Below are 24,284 nucleotides of genomic sequence, written 5' to 3'. Positions count from 1 at the left end.
AGACAGACAGACAATTTAGTGTAGTTGGCAGGATGAGACAGAGAGAGACAGACAGACAGACAATTTAGTGTAGTTGGCAGGATTAGAGAGAGAGAGAGACAGACAGAGACAGATACAGACAGACAATTTAGTGTAGTTGGCAGGATGAGAGAGCGAGAGACAGACAATTTAGTGTAGTTGGCAGGATGAGAGAGAGAGAGAGAGAGACAGAAAGACAGACAGACAGATACAGACAGACAATTTAGTGTAGTTGGCAAGATGAGACAGAGAGAGACAGACAGACAATTTAGTGTAGTTGGCAGGATGAGAGAGAGAGACAGACAGACAGACAATTTAGTGTAGTTGGCAGGATGAGAGCGAGAGAGAGACAGACAGACAATTTAGTGTAGTTGGCAGGATGAGAGCGAGAGAGAGACAGACAGACAATTTAGTGTAGTTGGCAGGATGAGAGAGAGAGACAGACAGACAGACAATTTAGTGTAGTTGGCAGGATGAGAGAGAGAGAGAGAGAAAGACAGACAGACAGTTTAGTGTAGTTGGCAGGATTAGAGACAGACAGACAGACAGACAGATACAGACAGACAGACAATTTAGTGTAGTTGGCAGGATGAGAGAGAGATCAATTTTTCTCTTATATGATTTCTTACTGACGTATCACTATAGGAGTGATATCGTCTCTTTATAATATATCTACAGTAGAACCTCGGTTTGCTAGCATAATTCATGCCGGAAATTTGCTTGTAATCCAAATCACTCGTATATCAAAGCGAATTTCTCCATAAGAAATAATGGAAACTCATAATTCTTTTCACAACCCACAAATATTTATATAAAAATGACTAATAGAAAATCTTCACTCTAACTAACGGAATCCCTGCTATCTGTTGGCTCACTGGGATTGTCTTCTTTTTTTGTGACTTTAACAAGGAGCCTCTCCAATGACAGCTGCTTTTACCTGAAGAGTCGCTACACTTGGACACCAAATTTAAAAAATGCTTTACACTCTAAGTTTTCAAAACTCTTTTGGAATTCCACCCAACGGGACGACACGCGGAAGAGCGTCCTGAAGCAAGCAACCACAGGCTCCCAGCGCTGTAGCAGTAAAAGAGAATCCGAAAAGACATGCTATAAGTGCCTGCTGTCGTTGGGTAATACAAGGAACCAGGGACATCATAAATGCAAGAGCACAGTATTACTTAGCCACTAAGCTGGCCATGACCCCATCTGACTACTGTGTCTGTGTATAGAGATCCCGTGCTGTTCATGTCTCAAGCAGAATAAAGCTAAAGTACTGAGACTCAGCCTCGTGTTTTGGGGTGCGTGACAGGGACTCGCACGTTACAACACAACACACAGTCACCATGCTATAGTAAACCATATACAGTAAACCCTCGTTTAATCTGTTCCAGACTCTACCGCGATAAATGAATTTCCACAAAGTAGGATTCTTTATTTATAAATCAAATATTTTTGCAGTTAGAGCATAGAAATCCTGTTTACGGCCTTCTAAATACATTTTTTTTAACATTATTAGAGCCCTCCAGGCATGAAATAACACCCCTTTAGTCAAAAGTTTAAACTGTGCTCCATGACAAGACAGACGCGACAGTTCCATCTCACAATTAAAAGAATGCAAACATATCTTCCTCTTCAAAGGAGTGTGCGTCAGGAGCAGAGAATGTCAGAGAGAGAGAGAAAAGCAAACAATTAAAAATCAATATGTGCTGTTTGGGCTTTTAAGTATGCGATGCACCGCTGGACAAAGCAGCTGCAAGGAAGGAAGCAATGTGAAGGTAGTCTTTCAGCATTTTTTAAGAGGAGCATCTGTATCCTCCAGTGTGCGAACAGCCCCTCTGCTCACACCCCCTCCGTCAGGAGCAGAGAATGTCAGAGCAAGATAGAGAGACACAGAAAAACAAACAATCAAAAATCAATACATGCCCTTCGAGCTTTCAAGTATGCGAAGCACCACGTGGGAAGCATATCGTATATCATTGAGGAGTTTTATTTAATACGTAATACGCGCTCTGGTTGAGTAGCTGCTCAGCCATCTGCCAATTGCATCCCTTGTATGAAATCAACTGGGCAAAACAACTGAGGAAGCATGTACCAGAAATTAAAAGATCCATTGTCTGCAGAAATCTGCAAACCAGCAAAAAATCTGTGATATATATTTAGATATGCTAACATTTAAAATCCGTGAGAGTCGAAGCACGATACAGCGAGGGATCACTGTACACTCTCGTACTGCTGTTGACTATATGAGTGAGGCACGCCGACTGAGAACGAGCATGGCAGACGATTACACACAATCCCCACGTGACGCTTGGTGGACAAAGCGTATACGTACTACTCGTATTGCAAGACCTCGCTCCTTTCGCAAGATACAATTTCTTCAAAATTTTAACCCGTCTTGCAAGCCAAGTTACTCGCATTCCACGGTTTCACTCTATTTAGCTTCAGGTTACTTAAGACGCCAAAATTGCAAAACGAAGGTATTTCCAAGGAGCTAGCGCCCCCTAGAGGAAAACAGTTTGCAAGTCACATCCGCTGTTTTTCCTGACAGATTTAACTCTTTTGAGGGTGGTGATCAACTGTAAACGGTGACAGAAATCCACCGTTGCGTTTTTGTCGGACTCTCTTTGCTAGAAGAAAAGTTAGCATTGGTTGGTCTGACCGAGATTCCCTGCGCTCGCCTGAGCAGTGAAGAGCAAACAGCAGCAAAAATGCAATCGTCATCTGGCAAGAGATCAAAACGAAAATGCCTCAGTGGACGACGTTTTGCATATTATCACTGGACTTGTGATCTGGAGATCGAGATCAAAAATGAAAGGGAGGTATCTGCATCAGCTGGTCGTGGTGACGAACACATTCCTGTAGCCGACGCACCTATGGCAGCACTCGCCTGGGAAGACCGTCACATACAGTATAATGACAAACCAGACTGCATTGCACTGCCACGCAAAGACAACCTGGCAGCCAGCCTGCCATCATGCTGCCCATGAGTGGCAAACTGGTGGCCATAGCACACAGCTACAGACATTTTATGTGGATTTACATGTGAAACTATTACTTTGTGTGCTTTTCAGAAAACTACATTTTTGGGGAAAAAACATTCAGACAGACAAAAACAGACAGACAGACAGACAATTTAGTGTAGTTGGCAGGATGAGAGCGAGAGAGAGAGAGAGACACAGACAGACAGTTTAGTGTAGTTGGCAGGATTAGAGACAGACAGACAGATACAGACAGACAGAGACAATTTAGTGTAGTTGGCAGGATGAGAGCAAGAGAGAGAGAGAGAGACAGACAGACTAACTCAAAGAGTAAAAAAAAAAACAAAAATGAAGCCTTCAAAGAAAAGAAGAGCAGACCTCGGAGATGTTCTGGGGCTGGTTTGCCTCGAGTCTGTGCAGGAAACGATGCAATCTCAAGACTATCGAGACATTCTGGAGTCAAATGTACTGCTCAGTCGCAGGTCATGGACCCATAACAACAACAGGATAATCAGCCAAAACACAGATTGAGAGAACAAAACATCGGACTATTCTGAAGTGGCCTTCTAGGAGCTCCGATTTAACTCTGAGGGCTAAAAGAAAATATCGGAATTTAGTTGTATCTGGTGCCCCTTACCAAGATTACATAGAGAGGTTGTGATTTATAGCAGATTGCATTCCCTTCACTGCTGGCTAGAAACCTGGTGTGCAAATAAAAGCATATTATTTGTGAACAATTGGGATGATTTTTGGGAAAGGCCTGGATTTTTCAGGAGAGACGGTCTTCATCCTAACTGGAGGAGATCTTATGTATTATCCCAAAATATGGCAGCAAAACTGCCTGGTTGACTGATTAGAGCACCATCCAGGCCGCAGTCATGTGATCTGTTGTTTATCCCACCTGTTACTTTCCTGAAGCTGTTACCCATAATCCTTGTCATGGGGCATCCAGTAAATTTAGTCTTGATACAAACCTTAAATTAATTGATAACCAAAAATAAGATGTATAATTAGACCAAGGGATACAACCAGACCCTCCACCAGGGGCATCTGTAATAGAAATTTACTTCAAATTAAAATGGCTGAGGTCTCCAGGACTCTAAACAAATCCAAATCATATTATGGGATGTCATTTACTTTTAAATTCTGCTCTGTACTTGTAAATTTTTATTTTTATACTGCATTGGGCTGGAGAATGTGAATTTCCCCATGTGATTAATAAAGTATCTATCTATCATTGAGGATTTGTTCTGTTCTGTGTATTAAATTGTATTGTTCCCCCTTCTTTTTGACACCCACTGCGCCTAGAAAGGGGTCTCTCTTTGAACTGCCTTTCCCAAGGTGTCTTCCATTCCCCAAAGGGTTTTCTTTGTCTTCTTAGAGAGTCGAGGCTGGGGGGCTGTCAATAGGCAGGGCCTGTTAAAGCCCATTGCGGCACTTCTTCTTGTGATTTTGGGCAACACAAAAATAAATTGTATTGTATTGTAAAGGCACCCAAGTCATGTATTTGAATGGCTAAGGTTAACCGAGCACAGGAAACGTTGATCCAGCACAAGGTCAGATTTTGAATTTGTACACAGGCCCAGCAGTAACAATGCCTGATCTCTCACGTACATACTCTGAAATCAGTACAAGAAAACATGGTAAAAATGATCTGCTTTATTAAAAAATTAAGTAACGCCGAGGAAGTGCAGTGCTACGTATTAGGGCCAAGGTGAAGAAAAAATTTTAAAAAACTATGCCAAGAATAAAGTCAACATTTCCAGTTTATTCTCGTAGTTTATTTTGTCAGTTGACTGTCGTAAACCAAACTTCATCTTACAATGAATGTTTAATTTAATCAATTTTCTCACACCCCGTCATAAGTTATGTAGCCCATTAAATGCTTTGTGTTGTGTCCCCCGGCCCACATGTTAATCGCTACGCTCTTCTTAAACTGATGTCCTCCTGCACTGATCACCACACTTCATGATATTCCTGCTCTCTGAACATTTAGAATGCTAAGATAAATACTTGATATAATTTTCATGACGAAATGCATTAAAGCAGGTATCAAACATACACGCTGGTGTGTGCTGCTCCCTCGCAGTAAGGGGTCCCCAGGTGTACATTCAGTGTAGAGAACTTTATGACAGGTGTGACGAGGCTCCGTAAAGCTGGATGTATGACTGGGTGTCGCAGAGGTTTAACTGAAAAATCGTGTAAATGTTGGGTTTGTGATCTGGTGATCGGAGACACGAACACAGAACTCAATGGATGTTCTTCTGAGTGGGTTTTCTTTATTGCATGTGTGCTGTCCTCTATCTGATGTAACAAACCCCTCAGTTCTTATCCTATCCTTTTTCTTTCTCCATATAACCAATCACCACACGATAAACATCTTTGTTGAAGTTAAAACTAGCTATAAACTCGGGTCACAGAGTGTTCGGAACTTTTTAAAAAATCTCCGCTATACATGTTTAATTATGCCATCCATTCAGGGTTGCGCCTATCCAAGTAAGCATCGTGCGCGAGGCAGGAGGAAATCCTGAACGGGGCGCCAGCTCATCGCAGAGTGAATACGAGCAACACAAACACTAGTAGGGTCAATAGAGCAGAACAAAACCCGCACAGCCTCCATGACTCTGAAAAGAAACTGAAGCACGCTGAGTAAACCCACCAGAAAAACATACAAACTCAAGGCAGGGAACACCCGGGACCCCCTTACTGAGAGGTAGCAGTGCAACCTCCACGCCACCGTGCATGTTTAATACAAGCGTTAATGCATTTCATCATGAAAATGATATCAGGTATTTGTCTTAGCATTCTAAATGTTCAGAAAGCAGGAATGTCAAAGTGAATGGATTCTGTGAGCTGGGGACCTGGGTTCGCTTCCTGAGTCCTCTCTGCGTGGAGTTTGCATGTTCTCTCCGTGTCTGCGTGGGTTTCCTCCCACAGTCCAAAGGCATGCAGGTTAGGTGCATTGGTGATCCTAAATTGTCCGTAGTGTGTGCTTGGTGTGTGGGTATGTGTATTTGTGTGCGTCCTGCGGTGGGTTGGCACCCTGCCCGGGGTTTGTTTCCTGCCTTGCACCCTGTGTTGGCTGGGATTGGCTCCAGCAGACCCCCCGTGACCCTGTGTTCGGATTCAGCGGGTTGGAAAATGGATGGATGGATGGATTCTGTGTGGCGAGCGCTGCCTGCGCTTCCAGTCAGTGCAAGTGGAAATCCGTTTAATAAGCGCGTAGCGATTAACATAAGAACACTTAACACAAAGCATTTAATGTATTACATTAACTTATGACGAGGTTTGAGAAAATCTAGCAAATTAAATATTCATTTTAAAATGAAGTTTGGTTTACGATGTTCTACTTGAATGACAAACTACGAGAATTAAGTCAACATGCCGACTTTATTCTCGACATTTAGTTTTTTTTTTTCTTCTTCATTGTGTCCGTATTCTTTTTTCTTCACCGTGGCCCTAATACGCTTCCGTACATTGAAGTTGCACTGAATGACCCTTTTAAAACGTTGTTCGAGAATGTTGTACGCCGAAGAAAAATGTCTTGGCGGAGAGGTACACCTTTAGAAATCGGAAACGGCTCAAGCAAGGAATCTGTTGTTGAGTCCACAGCGGATTTGAAAGGAGGCGCTGCAAACAGATTTGGACATACGCCGGGAGAGCAGCTGGATGATCAATGTATCTGAGGCGTGCGAAACTATAAGACATCTGCGAGGATGGCACATGATCGAGGCCACGAATAACCTCGAAAGCACACTGACCAGTTCGCCATGAAAACTGATGAAGTTGCGAAGCTTGGTGCGACTTTCTCTTTTATGCTTTACTCTGATCCGCTCTTTCTCCCTTTTCTATCTCCCTCGCTCCGAATTTGTCGTCCACACGAACGATGTCCTCGTTTATCTGTCTCCCCTACATTTCTGCCCACGTCCTGCTGCCCTCCCCGACTCTCCTTCCCTATCTTTTCCTCTCCACTCCCATCCGACATTCCCTCTCCCACGTTGCTTACCGCCACTCATCCACTCTATCGCTCTTTCTTCTCTTCTTCTGTTCGCTTTTAACCCTGAAAGCGCACGTCACTCACGTGTCTTGTATAGCAGTGCAAGCAGCTCGCCCGCTGGGGAAAATAAGCGAAGAGAAACAAAACCGATATTAAGCTGGTAAACACTGCCATCTCGTGGGCGGAGGGGAGATTCATTAAATACCTCTCTCTCTCTCTCTCTCTCTCTCATATATAATGTTTAGACTTACAAGAATCAAAGGCAATATATAGCAACACATTCGGGGGGGGGGGGGGGGGGGGAGGGTTTGGGGTGGACGTGGAGGTGACTGTCAGTATGATCATACTGAATGTGTTAGATAGATAGATAGATAGATAGATAGATAGATAGATAGATAGATAGATAGATAGATATGAAAGGCACTATATGATAGATAGATAGATAGATAGATAGATAGATAGATAGATAGATAGATAGATAGATAGATAGATAGATAGATACTTTATTAATCCCGATGGGAAATTCACATTCTTCAGCAGCAGCATACTGATACAATAATTAATATTAAATTAAAGAATGATAATAATACAGGTGAAAAAAAAACAGACAATAACTATGTATAATGTTAAATATTAACGTTTACCCCCCCCTGGTGGAATTAAAGAGTCGCATAGTTTGGGGGAGGAACGATCTCCTCAATCTGTCTGTGGAGCAGGACAGTGACAGCAGTCTGTCGCTGAAGCTGCTCTTCTGTCTGGAGATGATACTATTAAGTGGATGCAGTGGATTCTCCATAATTGATAGGAGCCTGCTGAGCGCCCTTCGCTCTGCCACAGATGTCAAACTGTCCAGCTCCATGCCAACAATAGAGCCTGCCTTCCTCACCAGTTTGTCCAGGCATGAGGCGTCTTTCCTCTTAATGCTGCCTCCCCAGCACACCACTGCGTAGAAGAGGGCGCTCGCCACAACTGTTTGATAGAACATCTGCAGCATCTTATTGCAGATGTTGAAGGAAGACAGCCTTCAAAGGAAGTATAACCGGCTTTGTCCTTTCTTGCACAGCGCATCAGTATTGGCAGTCCAGTCCAATTTATCATCCAGCTGCACTCCCAGATATTTATAGGTCTGCACCATCTGCACACAGTCACCTTTGATGATCACTGGGTCTATGAGGGGTCTGGGCCTCCTAAAATCCACCACCAGCTCCTTGGTTTTGCTGGTGTTCAGGTGTAGGTGGTTTGTTGCTATATATTGCCTTTGATTCTTGTAAGTCTAAGCATTATCCTCTGATGAAGACCCCTGATAGGGGTTGAAAGCTCAGGAATAAAACTATTTTATGATACGTGATTCGTTTTTTCTCCCTTCGTGGATCTCCAACTGCAAATATGCAAACCGTATCACAGACCTTCTCTTCCATATATATATATATATATATATATATATATATATATATGGGGCGGCACGGTGGCGCAGTGGGTAGCACTGCTGCCTCGCAGTTGGGAGATCTGGGGACCTGGGTTCGATTCCCGGGTCCTCCCTGCGTGGAGTTTGCATGTTCTCCCCGTGTCTGCGTGGGTTTCCTCCCACAGTCCAAAGACATGCAGGTTAGGTGGATTGGAGATTCTAAATTGGCCCTAGTGTGTGCTTGGTGTGTGGGTGTGTTTGTGTGTGTCCTGCGGTGGGTTGGCTCCCTGCCCAGGATTGTTTCCTGCCTTGTGCCCTGTGTTGGCTAGGATTGGCTCCAGCTGACCCCTTTTCCAGGACACTGCCTCCCCCAAAACGCTAGTTGGCAGCTCCCCTGGAGTGTAGCGGTGGAACAGAGTCCTGCCGGGCATTCTGGGACTTGGAGTCCTATTTCTCAGCCCTGTTGGATACCGTGGATGCCGCCAGGGTCATCTATGAAAGGACTTTGGGGAGTCACGCTTCCCCTTGCAGCCCGGAAGTGCTTGGATGTCATGAGGATGGAAGCCCCACAGTACTTCCAGGCTGATTAAAGACTTGAGATTCTCCATCTGACCTGGAAGTGCTGGCAAGTCACGTGGGAAGAAGAGCAGGAGCACTTCTGGGTCAACATAGATAGATAGATAGATAGATAGATAGATAGATAGATAGATAGATAGATAGATAGATAGATAGATAGATAGATGAAAGGCACTATATAACAGATAGATAGATAGATAGATAGATAGATAGATAGATAGATAGATAGATAGATAGATAGATAGATAGATAGATGAAAGGCACTATATAACAGATAGATAGATAGATAGATAGATAGATAGATAGATAGATAGATAGATAGATAGATAGATACTTTATTAATTCCCATACTCCAGCAGCAGCATACTGATAATAACAATATTAAATTAAAGAGTGATAACAAAGCAGGTATAACAGACAGACAATAACTTTGTATAATTTTAACGTTTAACCCCCGGGTGGAATTGAAGAGTCGCATAGTGTGATGGAGGAACGATCTCCTCAGTCTGTCAGTGGAGCAGGACGGTGACAGCAGTCTGTCGCTGAAGCTGCTCCTCTGTCTGGAGATGATCCTGTTCAGTGGATGCAGTGGATTCTCCATAATTGACAGGAGTCTGCTCAGCGCCCGTCGCTCTGCCACAGATGTCAAACTGTCCAGCTCCATGCCAACAATAGAGCTTGCCTTCCTCACCAGTTTGTCCAGGCGTGAGGCGTCTTTCTTCTTAATGCTGCCTCCCCAGCACACCACCATGTAGAAGAGGGCGCTCACCACAACCGTCTGATAGAACATCTGCAGCATCTTATTGCAGATGTTGAAGGACGCCAGCCTTCTCAGGAAGTATCACCGGCTCTGTCCTTTCTTACACAGCACATCAGTATTGGCAGTCCAGTCTAATTTATCATCCAGCTGCACTCCCAGGTATTTGTAGGTCTGCACCCTCTGCACACAGTCACCTCTGATGATCACTGGGTCCATGAGGGGTCTGGGCCTCCTAAAATCCACCACCAGCTCCTTGGTTTTGCTGGTGTTCAGGTGTAGGTGGTTTGAGTCGCACCATTTAACAAAGTCATTGATTAGGTCCCTATACTCCTCCTCCTGCCCACTCCTGATGCAGCCCATGATAGCAGTGTCGTCAGCGAACTTTTGCACGTGGCAGAACTCCGAGTTATATTAGAAGTCCGATGGCTGAACAGGACCGCAGAAAGCAAAGTCCCCTGTGGTGCTGACCACAATGTCAGACGTGCAGTTCCCAAGACGCACATACTGAGGTCTGTCTTTAAGATAGTCCACGATCCATGCCACCAGGTGTGAATCTACTCCCATCTCTGTCAGCTTGTCCCTAAGGAGCAGAGGTTGGATTGTGTTGAAGGCGCTAGAGAAGTCTAGAAACATAATTCTTACAGCACCACTGCCTCTGTCCAAGTGGGAGAGGGATCGGTGTAGCATGTAGATGATGGCATCCTCCGCTCCCACCTTCTTCTGGTATGTGAACTGCAGAGGGTCGAGGGCGTGATGGACCTGTGGCCTTAGGTGGTGAAGCAGCAGCCACTCCATGGTCTTCATCACATGTGACGTCAGGCCTGAAGTCATTTAGCTCACTAGGACATGATACCTTTGGGACTGGGGTGACTTTTCCAAAGCCTCAGGACTCTCCCCTGTTCCAGGCTCAGGACTGGTATATAAAGGACTGGTGGGGACCCAGCCAGTGAGCCAGAGATGGGAGGGAGTTGACAGAGCTTGCTGGGAGGCATGGAGGAGAAGATCACTTATTGTATTTATTTATTTTTCAAGTGACTCCCTAACTACAAAGAGGACTATTTCATTTATGTTAGGTAGAATGCCCGGGGGGTACTGGGTGGTCTCGTGGCCTGAACCCCTACAGATTTTATTTTTTTTCTCCAGCCATCTGGAGTTTTTTTTTGTTTGTTCTGTCCACCCTGGCCCTCGGACCTTACTCCTTTTCTATGTTAACTAATGTTGTCTTATTTTAATTTCTTATTTTGTCTTTTATTTTTCTTTTCTTCATTATGTAAAGCACTTTGAGCTACTTTTTGTATGAAAATGTGCTATAGAAATAAATGTTGTTGTTGTTGTTGTTATTACTTGCCTGTGTATTGTGGCTGTGGTGCTTTAAAGCAGCGGTTTTCAAACTGTGGGGCACGAAGTAACAAAAAAGGGGGCGCGAATGTTGCCATATGTAGCGTAAATTCGCTATTCGTAGGGAAATTTTAAACTTGTAGCGGTGTATCGGCAGCAAAAAATATAGGAATACATTTTATTAGGGTTTCAACAAAACATGGGGGGGCGCGATTAAAACTGTCATGAAAACTTGGGTAGCAAATACTTAGAGTTTGAGAAACGCTTCTTTAAAGGCACTATCTACTGAAGAACTCATTAAAAGAATAATTCTTGGTGTTTTTGCCTGGTGTCCTGGACGTTTGTCTGTCGGTTTAGAGGAGTTACAGCGCCCTCTAGTGTCACAGGGAGGGGTGGAGTCAAGTGAATTAGCAGCAAAAACAGGTCACCAATTAAGAAAAGGATTAGAATGAAAACCTGCAGCCACTGGTGCCCTCCAGGACCCGGAGTTCAACACCCCTATTGCCAGGCTTAATGTGGCACCTGTGGAAGTTCAGCTGATGCTACACAATGACGAAACGCTGAAAGATGGATTCCCAGAACCTCCCCTCCTGGCATACAGACGACCGTCAAAAACCTGCAGCCACTAATTGTCCGAAGCCCCCTAAATAAACCAACAGAAAATGGCACAACTACCTGCCTACAGAAAAGACAGCAGTAGGGTGTTGTACCGTGTTAGCCGTAGATTGATACAGGAGACAGTAGGCTGACATGACACCTTCAATTGGCTAACTAAACAGATTACAAATGCAGGCTTTCGAGGCAGCTAAGGCCCCTTCATGAGGTGTAACAAAGAAACTGAAAGATACTCGAGCTTATATTGGGATTTTTTTCTTTCCTCTTGGCAACCTTTTTGTTTTATGTTGATTTCTGTGTGAAACTATTGCTTAGTTTCGGAGTGGTGGCTCTGAGGCTAGGGATCTGCACTGACAATCGGAAGGTTGCCGGTTCGAATCCCGTAAAATGCCAAAGGAGACTCTGCTCTGTTGGGCCCTTCAGCAAGGCCCTTAACCTGCAATTGCTGAGCGCTTTGAGTAGTGAGAAAAGCGCTATATAAATGCAAAGAATTATTATTATTATTATTATTAGTGCGCTTACTGAAAACTGTGTTTTTTGGAAACAATATCTCACCCTCAAAGAGTTTTTCAATGCTGCCTCTGTCCCGGTGTCTCTATAAACACGGGGAATTCCAGTCTCCGTAATGACATCTTGCCTGAAGAAGGGGCCTGAGTTGCCTCGAAAGCTGGCATATTGTAGTCTTTCTACTTAGCCAATAAAAGGGGTAAGATAAGGGAAGGGGGTTTTATGGTGTTACAGTGTCCAGGAAAGGCACTTTAACCTCCGAGGTTCTTGTGTTGGTGGAGAAGCTAAATACCTTGCAAGAGATGGCACTGCCCAAGACAGGCATCCTGGCCTAGAGTGCAGAACTGGGATTCTTACCTGGCAGGGATGCCAATGGCGTGGAAGGATAGGGCAAGACAATTTATTCAGGATATTGTCCCCCCCCCCCCCAAACACCCTAGGTGGCAGCACTCCTAGCCTTTGGTATCCACTACGGAGACCCTCAGGGCATACTGGGAATTGTAGTCCTTTTAAAGAGCATCTACTTCACAGGGCTCCAGATGTACCCGGAGGTATTACCAGGTTTTGGGTAAGAGAAGCAGCCTCCTTCATCGAGGCGAGAGACGAGTCGGGGGGAAGCAGACGAAGCTTGCCTGGAAGAGCAGTGGAGAAGATTGAGCCTCCAAGAATTAGATTGTGTGTTGTGTGCCTTTGGAAGCCATTTCTGGTGAAGGTATTTGTATTAAGCGGGACTTGTCTCTGTGCCTGTGTCAGGGGGCCCCCCAGTGGTCACAACTTCAAATGCCTAAACCGTTAGCCTTGATTCACACACACACAAACACACATCTGGAAAATCCTCAAATTCGACATTCACTCAGCACAGAGAACTCAGATACAAGGCCGGCTACCTCAACTCCGATACCTTACCTGGAGCCTAGATGATGGGAATCGCTTACATTTCGATTCATCTTCAGATTGCTTGCCCCGAAAGGGCTACACTGTAGAATACACCCCAGTAAAAGTCAGGAATGGCTACTGCTGCCACTGGTGACCTTTGAAAGGGCCCACGCAATTTAACAGAAGCCAAGGGCTAACCGCTACCCCTGACAGTACAACACCTAAATGGACACCGTTCATTTTTATTAGCAATCATCGGCCATTGCTAAATGTCAGTAAGTGCCAGGACATCTTCAGCAAAGTAGCGTTCAACACCATTTCAATCATTAATTATGTTTATTTGAAGGAGAAAGCAGCTGTAAACATTAGATCTGAAAAATGTACCACCTGAATGATTCAAGTCAGAGTCACCCAGCAAGCTTTGGTCTCTGCAGTCTTTGGTTTCTTCTTGGGTGTGGAGTGGCCGTCGGTAGGTGGCAAAGTCTGACTGAGTGGTTGTCTTCTCCTTGGCCATTCTCTCTCTCTCTCTCTCTCTCTCAGTCTTGGCAGGGTCTTTTAAAATCCTTGGAATTTCAAGGGTCTCGCTCAGTGCCCTAAAACCCTGCCCGATGTAAATTATTGCACCAGTCAAACATTCGGGGCAACCGGTAAGTTTCCATGGTCTGGTTGATTGTTGATTTCAGTTACTTTTTGGCTTAACATTAATCTCCCAGGCCTCCATTTTACATATTCTTACAGGCATATACACACTGGTCAGTTTACTGAAGCTTAGGCATATACATTCTAATATTGGGATTGATAAAGTATCTATCTATCTCTATCTCTCTAATGGCCAAAGAAGAAGGAGAAGAAGAGGGGAAGACATGTCCAGAAGCAGGAGGAGAGGAGGAAAGTAAAGAGAGTGGAACTGAGGGTAGGAACTTTGAATGTGGTCAGTATGACTGGTAAGGGGAGAGAGTTAGCAGATATGATGGAGAGAAGGAAGGTTGATATATTGTGGGTACAAGAGACTAAATGGTAGGGGAGTAAGGCCAAGTGGATTGGAGGTGGATTCAAATTGTTCTATCATGGTGTGGATGGGAGGAGAAATGGAGTAGGAGTTATTCTGAAGGACCAGTATGGACAGAGTGTCCTGGAGGTGAAAAGAGTGTCAGGCAGAGTGAGGATGATGAAGCTGGAAATTGGAGGTGTGATGATGAATGTTGTTAGTGCATATGCACCACAAGTTGGGTGTGCAATGGATGAGAGATTTTTGGAGTGAGTTGGATGAAGTGATGAACAGTGTACCCAAGGGACAGAAAGTGGTGATTGGAGCGGATTTCAATGGACATGTTGGTGAAGGAACTGAGGAGATGAGGAGGTGATGGGTAGGTATGGTGTCAAGGAGAATGAAGAAGGTCAGAGGATAGTGGATTTTGCCAAAAGGATGGACACGGCTGTGGTGAATACGTATTTTAAGAAGACGGAGGAACATAGGGTTACGTACAGGAGTGGAGGAAGATGTACACAGGTAGATGATGTCCTATGCAGAAGAATTGATCTGAAGGAGATTGAAGATTGCAAAGTGGTGGCAGGGGAAAGTGTAGTAAAGCAGCATATGATGGTGGTCTGTAGGATGACGTTGGAGATCAAGAAGAGGAAGAGAGTGAGGACAGAGCCAAGGATCAAATGGTGGAAATTGAATAAGGAAGACTGCAAGGTGGAGTTCAGGGAGGCGGTGAGACAGGAACTGGGTGGCAGTGAAGAGTTACCAGACAGCAGATGTAGAAAGGGTGACAGCAAGAAGGGTGACATCTGGACAGAGGAAGGAGGAAAAAGAAACCTGGTGGTGGAATGAGGAAGTACAGGAGAGTATACAGAGGAAGAGGATGGCAAAGAACAAGTGGAATAGTCAGAGCGATGCAGAAAGTAGACAAGAGTACAAGGAGATAAGGCACAAGGTGATGAGAGAGGTGGCGAAGGCAAAAGAAAAGGACCAGTGGGCTACACAGAGGGGCCGAGCTGGGAAAGATGTGCAGCAGGTTAGGGTGATAAAAGATTAAGATGAAAACATACTCACAAGTGAGGAGAGTGTGTTGAGTAGATGGAAAGAGGACTTTGAGAGGCTGATGAATGAAGAGAACGAGAGAGAGAAGAGGTTGAATGATGTGGAGATACTGAATAAGGAAGTGCAAGGGATTAGCAAGGAGGAAGTAAGGACAGCGATGAAGAGGATGAAGAATGGAAAGGCCGCTGGTCCAGATGACATACCTGTGGAAGCATGGAGGTGTTTAGGAGAGATGGCAGTGGAGTTTATAACCTGATTGTTTAATGGAATCTTGGAAAGTGAGAGGGTGCCTGAGGAGTGGAGAAGAATTGTACTGGTGACGATATTTAAGAATAAGGGGGATGTGCAGGACTGCAGTAACTACAGGGGGATAAAACTGATGAGCCACAGCATGAAGTTATGGGAAAGAGTAGTGGAAGCTCAGTTAAGAAGGGAGGTGATGATTAGTGAGCAGAAGGATGGTTTCATGCCAAGAAAGAGCACCACAGATGTGATGTTTGCTCTGAGGATGTTGATGGAGAAGTTTAGAGAAGGTCAGAAGGAGTTGCATTGTGTCTTTGTGGACCTGGAGAAAGCATATGCCAGGGTGAGGAGAGAGGAGCTGTGGTATTGTATGAGGAAGTCAGGAGTGGCAGAGAAGTATGTAAGAGTTGTACAAGATATGTACGAGGGAAGTGTGACAGTGGTGAGGTCTGCGGTAGGAGTAACGGAGGTGGGATTACATCAGGGATCTGCTCTGAGCCCTTTGTTTGCAATGGTGATGGACAGGTTGACAGACAAGATTAGACAGGAGTCCCCGTGGACTGTGATGTTTGCTGATGACATTGTGATCTGTAGTGAGAGGAGGGAGAAGGTTGAGGAGACCCTGGGGAGGTGGAGATGTGAGAGGAGAAGAGGAATGAAGGACAGTAGGACCACCAAGACAGAATACATGTGTATGAATGAGAGGAAGGTCAGTGGAATGGTGAGGATGAGGGGAGTAGAATTGGTGAAGGTGGAGGAGTTTAAATACTATGAGGAGTAATGGGGATTGTGAAAGAGAAGTGAAGAAGAGAGTGCAGGCAAGGTGGAGTGGGTGGAGAAGAGTGTCAGGAGTGATTTATGACAGACGGGTATCAGCAAGAGTGAAAGGGAAGGTCTACAGGACGGTAGTGAGACCAGCTCAAGTTGGACGGTTGGGAGACAAAGTCAGAGAGGCGAGATAGCATTGGTTTGGACATGTGCAGAGTAGATATGCTGGGTATATTGGAAGAAGGGTTCTAAGGAGAGAGCTGCCAGGGAAGAAGAGAAGAGGAAGGCCTAAGAGAAGGTTGATGGATGTGGTGAGAGTGTACATGCAGGTGATGGGTGTAATAAGAACAAGAGGACGAGGACAGAAAGATATGGAAGAAGATGATCCACTGTGGGCAGCACGGTGGCGCAGTGAGTAGCGCTGCTGCCTCGCAGTTGGGAGATCTGGGGACCTGGGATCAATTCCCGGGTCCTCCCTGCGTGGAGTTTGCATGTTCTCCCCGTGTCTGCGTGGGTTTCCTCCCACAGTCCAAAGACATGCAGGTTAGGTGGATTGGTGATTCTAAATTGGCCCTAGTGTGTGCTTGGTGTGTGGGTGTGTTTGTGTGTGTCCTGCGGTGGGTTGGCACCCTGCCCAGGATTGTTTCCTGCCTTGTGCCCTGTGTTGGTTGGGATTGGCTCCAGCAGACCCCTGTGACCCTGTGTTCGGATTCAGCGGGTTGGACAATGGATGGATGGATGATCCACTGTGGCAACCCCTAATGGGAGCAGCCGAAAGAAGAAGACGACAACATATACATTCTAATAAACACTGACACTCCCAGAATTCCTGTCTGTTTTGCATACACTGCAGACTTTTAGCAACTTCCAAAATCTGAGTGTCTTGGAGAACGACCTCATGAATATTAATGAGCTAATGAGGTCACATGTACCACCTGCCTGCCTTTTCAGTTACAGGCCATGAGCTCAGAGCCCACAACTTGAGCGTCAAATAACTCTAAAATAAAAACACACCAAAACGAAACGCACAAACAATCACAAGGCGTAGTCAGCATTCTGTAAAAGATCGATTTTTCAACAACTTTACAAATAGGGGTGGGGGAAGAAATCAGGATAACACAAGGAGGAAATGTCTTTGATAATTCAGACTCTTATTTGCATCTAAGATACCTTCAGGGAAGTTGGTGCACCACACCGTTAGGAACCGAGCGTGGAGGGCTTACCATTTTTTTTTTTTTTTCCTACCAGAACCTTCCTCTGTTTTAACCAATTTTGCAGCCCCCTGAATGCCCAAATCTTTTAGTTTGATGCCCAACCTCTCATGTGGAACCTCATTAAAGGTTTTGTAAAAAATCAAAAACCACACGCAACTCTCTGACTTTCTCTTAAATTCCAACACATTTTAGTTTGGTGAAGCTCAAATTCTCTCACTCTGACACGTGCGGCCTAATCTTCTTCTTAATCAGCTCTTTCCTTTAAGTTGCCTACGGTGCACATTAAACATACTGGCCAATATTTACTTGGATCTGCCCAATCACCTTCTTATATACAGTGGAACCTCAGGTCACGACCATAATTTGTTCCAAAACTCTGGTCGTAACCCAATTTGGTCGTGACCCGAAACAATTTCCCCCCATAGGATTGTATGTAAATTCAATTAATCCATTCCGGACTGTATGAGCTGTATGTAAATATATTTTTTTTCAAAGATTTTTAAGCACAAAAATAGTTAATTATACCATAGAATGCACAGCGTAATAGTAAACTAAATGTAAAAACATTGAATAACACTGAGAAAACCTTGAAATGAGAAAACTAACATTGCAGGAATTCACGCTACAGCCTTACGAAACGATCGCTGTAAACACTTTTTTTTAATGAGTTTTAAGCACAGGGAAAAAAATGAACATTTGAAAAATCCATCATTTATACAAAAACCAACCATAAACAACCAAGAAAACTAACCGTGCAGGAGTCGAGTTCTGGCACGAAGGAAGTAAGGAGGAACTGGGTGGAGAGGAGATTACAGTTTTGAGGTAAAGTCCCTCTGCGCGATGCACGTCTGACCGAGAACAATGTACTGTACAGGTACAGGGAGAGATTGAATACGTGCGGAAACCACTGGTGCATACTTGTTCATCACCCGAGTGTGTGGTCGTGAACAGATGCAAAAGTTTGGCAAACTTTTTGGTCGTAACCCAATTTGAACGTGGTCCAAGAAGTTCGTGACCCGAGGTTCCACTGTAACAGGATATCTTTGGATCTGCCCAATCACCTTCTTATATAACAGGATATCTTTGGATCCACCCAATCGTGTTTTTTTTTTGATCATTATTTCGCGCCTTATACAATTTCTTGTATTAGGAATTTGTTCATTTTCACATACCCCTTGGGGTCAGATTGCAAGGTCAGCCATTGTACAGCGCCCCTGGAGAAAGAGTAGGATCTCTTTTGACAGTGACGGGGATTCGAACCGGCAACCTACGGGATACTAGCGCAGATCCTTAGCCTCAGAGCCACCACTCTGCCCTATATGTTCTTCTATAATAAGATATCTTTGGATCCGCCCAATCACCTTCTTAAATAATGGGATATCTTTGGATCCGCCCAATCACCTTCTTAAATAACGGGGTATCTTTGGATCCGCCCAATCACCTTCTTGTATAATGGGATATCTTTGGATTCACCCAATCATGTTCTTCTATAATAAGATATCTTTGGATCTGCCCAATCACCTTCTTATAAAACGGGATATCTTTGGATCCGCCCAATCACCTTCTTATAAAACAGGATATCTTTGGATCCACCCAATCACCTTCTTAAATAATGGGATATCTTTGGATCCGCCCAATCACCTTCTTAAATAAATCACCTTCTTAAATAACGGGATATCTTTGGATCTGCCCAATCACCTTCTTGTATAATGGGATATCTTTGGATTCACCCAATCATGTTCTTCTATAATAAGATATCTTTGGATCCGCCCAATCACCTTCTTATAAAACGGGATATCTTTAGATCCACCCAATCACCTTCTTAAATAACGGGATATCTTTGGATCTGCCCAATCACCTTTTTGTATAATGGGATATGTTTGGATTCACCCAATCATGTTCTTCTATAATAAGATCTTTGGATCTGCCCAATCACCTTCTTATATAACAGGCTATCTGCTAACCCCCAGTCTTTAGGGACTTCCTCAGTGTGCAAAGATTTTTGATCAGAAAAAACAAAACATAAAATATATATATGAGGGATTTGTAGAGCGTGGAAAATAAGCATCGAATGTGTCATCGTTTTTCTCCGTCAATATATTTCTAATGGGGATACTGATATGAAATTTTCCCCGGATGTCAGTAACAACCCAAGTAATCCACACATACAAAGACATCCAAACCAATAAGTGATGTGTAATAAAGTGCAATGACACCAGGACAAAGTATTGAACACATGAAGAAAAGGAGGTGCAGAAAGGCCTGGAAAGCCAAGAAATCAGCTGACGTCTGTCAATCCTGAGAGCCCCCCGTCAATGCCAATGAATCTCAGCTGTTTAGTCCTAATTGATGGTTTCTTATCCTCAAAAGTCTCATGGATGGTAAAACCACAGAGCTCTCTCAGGACCTTCACAAACACACCGATGGCATTGGTGACAGACGAACTTCAAAACTTCTGAATGTTCCGGTGAGCACCGTTGGGGGCCGTAATCCACAAGTGGAGAGAACATCAGTTCACCATAAACCGGACATGACCAGCTGCTCCTCACAAGAGTCAAAAGAAGAACCTCTCGGCGAGAGCTTCAGAAAGACCTGGAATGAGCAGGTCCAGTAAGTGATGCACTTCACCGCCATGGCATGTTGAAGCTTGTTGAAAGTTTGCTGCACAACATTTGGACAAACTAGTGAAATAACTGGGAGAGTAGAGTCTGGTCAGATATGAGAGCAAAATGGAACTCTTTGGGTGTCACTGCACACAACATGTTGGGAGGAGAAATGGCGCTGCACATCATCACCTCAAAGACACCACATCAACAGTGACATCTGGAGGGGGAATATCAGGGTGTGTGGGGGGCTGGTAGACTTCACAGAATTGAAGGAAGGATGAAAGGAGAAATGTAGCAGGACATTCTTGACAAGAAGCTGCTGCCATCTACCAGGATGCTGGACATTTCAGCAAGATGAGGACCCCAAACACACAGCCAAGGAAACTCTCAGTTGGGTTCAGAAAATCAAGAAGCTGCTAGAATGGCCCAGTCAGTCAGTCAGTCACCCGACTTGAATCCAATTTGGAAAGAACTGAAGACCAGAGTTCATAGAAGAGGCCCTCCAGAGCCTTCCAGATCTGAAGAGCGTTTGGGCCAAAATCCCACCTGAGCAATGCGTGCGACTCGTTTCTCCATACAGGAGATGCCTTGAAGCTGTCAGCACCAGCAAAGGCTTTCCTACTAAGAATTAAATACATTTCAGTCAGCGTGTTCAATCCTCAGTCCCTGTGTTTTTCCACTTTATCACACATCACTTATTGGTTTGGATTTCTTTGTATGTGTGGATCACTTGGGTTGTTACCGACATCTGTGGAAAATGTCACGTCAACAGCCCCATTAGAAACATATTGATGGAGAAAACCGTTGATGCATTCCAAGCTTATTTTCCCTGCTGTATTTGTATTTACTGCCTCCCTTAGTCCCTCTTTAATAAATAATATGAGGCCGCGATGATTTGTTTGATGTCAGCCAATTTAATCTTAGTAGCGCGTCTCCCTCTACCTCCCTCAGCACCTCCTTAGTAGTCCCTGTTACTGCCGGAGGCTATACACTATCAAAAAAAGTTTGACTTTTGTCCCCCCAGTTTCTCTTCAAATGTTAACAATTGAAATGCACTGAATGGCCTAAAATGGTGAAAAGGTAAGCAGTAAACTGGCAGGAGGTTTAAATTTAAAGTTTAGGTTAGCAAAAACCGGATTTAAAGAAAAGGAAATTTCAGAATATTACAAATGGACCTTCTTCGGGAAACAACTAAATGGTGACAACCTCCAGAAGTTCTGCAGCAACTGAAGTAAACGAAGCCCTGCAAGCTTAAGCAAACAATTTGCACAGACGTCCCAACTTGTGTCGATGACTTAAATCCGGTGTCCGGCCCGTCTGTCTTAAAGCACAGATTGTGTCGCTACTCCCTCTGAAGTAAGCCACACTGCTTTCTTTACGGACCCCACACTTCAGTTTATCTTCTTGTCCATCAGTCTCTTAAGAATTGCGCCAGTCTATAGCAAGCAAGTCTTCCAACTTAGGGGGGAAAACTGGGGGCGGGTGGGTGGCAGGATCGGCACTCCAGCCACCATAAAAATAAAAAAGTCACATTGTTCCAGTGTGGTGCTGTCACCCACTCGGGTCTCAATCCGATTCATCGTGTTCTGGGTGTAGCAATGCGCTGTACAATTAGCACATGTGCCCAACCTCAACCCGATAGCGGTGCTTTCACCGATCGATGGAAACTCCCTTTTCTCTACCACTGTGAAGGGGATGCAACAGTTAGGACATAAAACCATAAAGGAGTTAAATCTGTTAAAAATTATTGTCCACATCCAAGTCTTTAAGGCCAATTGCTCAATGATGCAAAAAAAATGATGATCCAAAGCCAAATTTCTTGTGTCGCTTTCAAGTCAGCGCTTTTCCTTAAAATGGATCGAGTGCTTCTGCTTTGCAGTAAGGAGACTGTGGAAGATTGTGGGTTCGCTTCCCGGTTCCTCCCTGTGTGGATAGCGCTTTGAGTACTGAGAAAAGCGCTATATAAATGTAATTAATTATAATTATTATTATTATTTATTATTATCCTTCTCCCTCTCCACCAGAAACTCGTCCCATGCACACAAGAGCACAGAGTTACAGATCTGTGTTTCAGCTCCTCAGCCCTCATCACTTGCTGTCATGAAGTGCTTGTGCGGGTTTTTGGATGAGGTGTTCAACAATGCTCTCCCATCAGGTTCTGTCACCCTCCATCTGCAGCAGACGCACTTTTTAAGATCTTACGCCAAGATCCTCTTTCGTAAAAAGGGAGAGTTTAGCCAGCGTTTTCTCCAGAAATCAGTCCGACATGTGATCAGCGTAGGCAGACCCCTGGAACTTGAGCACATTTATTTGGGGAACTGAGCCAGCCAGTCAAAACATTCCGGTCTTTTCTATCATTATAATTATTAAGAAGCTTAGTTACGTTTGCTGTGAAAATTTCAATAGCTTCTTAAACAAAACAGCGCCATCTGGTGGAATTCTGGGGTTTGTGCCTCACTGGCCCTTAATGCAGAGATGCCACTAATTGAGAAATTGAGGTCAGTATGAATTCCATTATGAATTCCTCCAAAATGTCCACTTTTATTTGAGAATCGATTACTTTTCAGGTCTTCTGGGTGATAATCATTTTCCGAGTGTGTATTTCTTTTTTTTTTTTGTTGTTGTTGTTGGTGTTTTCCCTCACTTTTTGGCTGCCGATGCTTTCATGTTGTCATAAATGCCACCCCATATGAGGCTCTCCTCTTTTCTTCATCCCTCTGCCAGTTCTATACTCATGGCTTCCAACTGTGCCTCCTTTTCACTATTATTTATTTTGCTGTTCCTTGATGACATTCTCATTTCTCTTGATTATTTTTGCCATCTTACTTAAAATCTCTAATTGGAATAACTTAAGTTTGAAACAGTTCCCTCAGTGAATTTGGATGCCAGGACTGGTTTTCTGTGAGCCCACCTGGCATATCTTTTTCTGGAATTCTTTCTTCTCTGTAACTTCAGTTGACTGCTGGAATGTGCCCAGTCCTCTTACATTTGAGCTCAAGTTGCACTTTTCTGGTCTTCTTTGCCACACTGTTCATCTGTCACCACATTGGTGGCCTTCTTCTTTTCATCTGAAGATGTCACAATATCACTACCACTGCACTGAAGCCGCCCATGGGAACCGTTTTATCCTGGGAGATGTGCGTATCAGTAAAGAGGACTTTTTTTGGGCCCTTCTCATATTGAAAAAGTATATTTGCTTTGATGTCTTGTCCAACATAGCCCTCCGGGTGAAGGAACTTATCAAGACTTGAGCAGTTAGAGGGGTATGACATTTCAGTCCTCCCCCCATTCTTTCATTCTTCTCCCTCTATCTTCCACCTTGAGCATGGAAAAGTTGCTATATAAATAAAATGTATTACAGTAATCCCTCCTCCATCGCGGGGGTTGCGTTCCAGAGCCACCCGCGAAATAAGAAAATCCGCGAAGTAGAAACCATATGTTTATATGGTTATTTTTATATTGTCATGCTTGGGTCACAGATTTGCGCAGAAACACAGGAGGTTGTAGAGAGACAGGAACGTTATTCAAACACTGCAAACAAACATTTGTCTCTTTTTCAAAAGTTTAAACTGTGCTCCATGACAAGACAGAGATGACAGTTCCATCTCACAATTAAAAGAATGCAAACATATCTTCCTCTTCAAAGGAGTGCGCGTCTGGAGCAGAGACTGTCAGAAAGACAGAGGAAAGCAAACAAATCAATAGGGCTGTTTGGCTTTTAAGTATGCGAAGCACTGCGGCACAAAGCTGTTGAAGGCGGCAGCTCACACCCCCTCCGTCAGGAGCAGAGAGAGAGAGAGAGAGACAGAGAAAAACAAACAAGCAAAAATCAATACGTGCCCTTCGAGCTTTTAAGTATGCGAAGCACCGTGCAGCATGTCGCTTCAGGAAGAAGCTGCACAGAAGGTAGCAACGTGAAGATAATCTTTCAGCATTTTTAGACGAGTGTCCGTATTGTCTAGGTGTGTGAACAGCCCCCCTGCTCAATCCCCCTACGTCAGGATCAGAGAAAGTCAGCGCAAGAGAGAGAGAGAGAGAGAAAAGTAAGTTGGGTTTCTTCTCACCCATCTGCCAATAGTGTCCCTTGTATGAAATCAACTGGGCAAACCAACTGAGGAAGCATGTACCAGAAATTAAAAGATCCATTGTCCGCAGAACTCCGCGAACCAGCAAAAAATCCGCGATATATATTTAAATATGCTTACATATAAAATCCGCGATAGAGTGAAGCCACGAAAGGCGAAGCGCGATATACCGAGGGATCACTGTATTATTATTCCTGCAGGGGTTCTCCAGTGTGAATTCTCATGTGTCCACTGGGACTCCTGATTTCTGA

The 24,284-nt window shown here is 44.2% G+C and overlaps 1 long non-coding RNA gene across 1 annotated transcript; it reads right to left on the bottom strand.

Moving 5' to 3' along the window:
* Window positions 1-17,665: 17,665 nt before the first annotated feature.
* LOC127527796 (uncharacterized) lies at window positions 17,666-20,609 on the bottom strand. The gene is made up of 3 exons (XR_007934922.1): window positions 19,121-20,609; window positions 18,864-18,943; window positions 17,666-18,783 (listed from the first exon to the last, which is right to left on the bottom strand). It is a non-coding gene; the product is annotated as an uncharacterized LOC127527796 (long non-coding RNA).
* Window positions 20,610-24,284: the final 3,675 nt, after the last annotated feature.

Source organism: Erpetoichthys calabaricus, chromosome 5 (genome assembly GCF_900747795.2).
Source record: "Erpetoichthys calabaricus chromosome 5, fErpCal1.3, whole genome shotgun sequence".
Classification (NCBI taxonomy): domain Eukaryota; kingdom Metazoa; phylum Chordata; class Cladistia; order Polypteriformes; family Polypteridae; genus Erpetoichthys; species Erpetoichthys calabaricus.
Note: the sequence above shows the minus strand (reverse complement) of the source record. Positions and strands in the feature narration are given on the sequence as shown.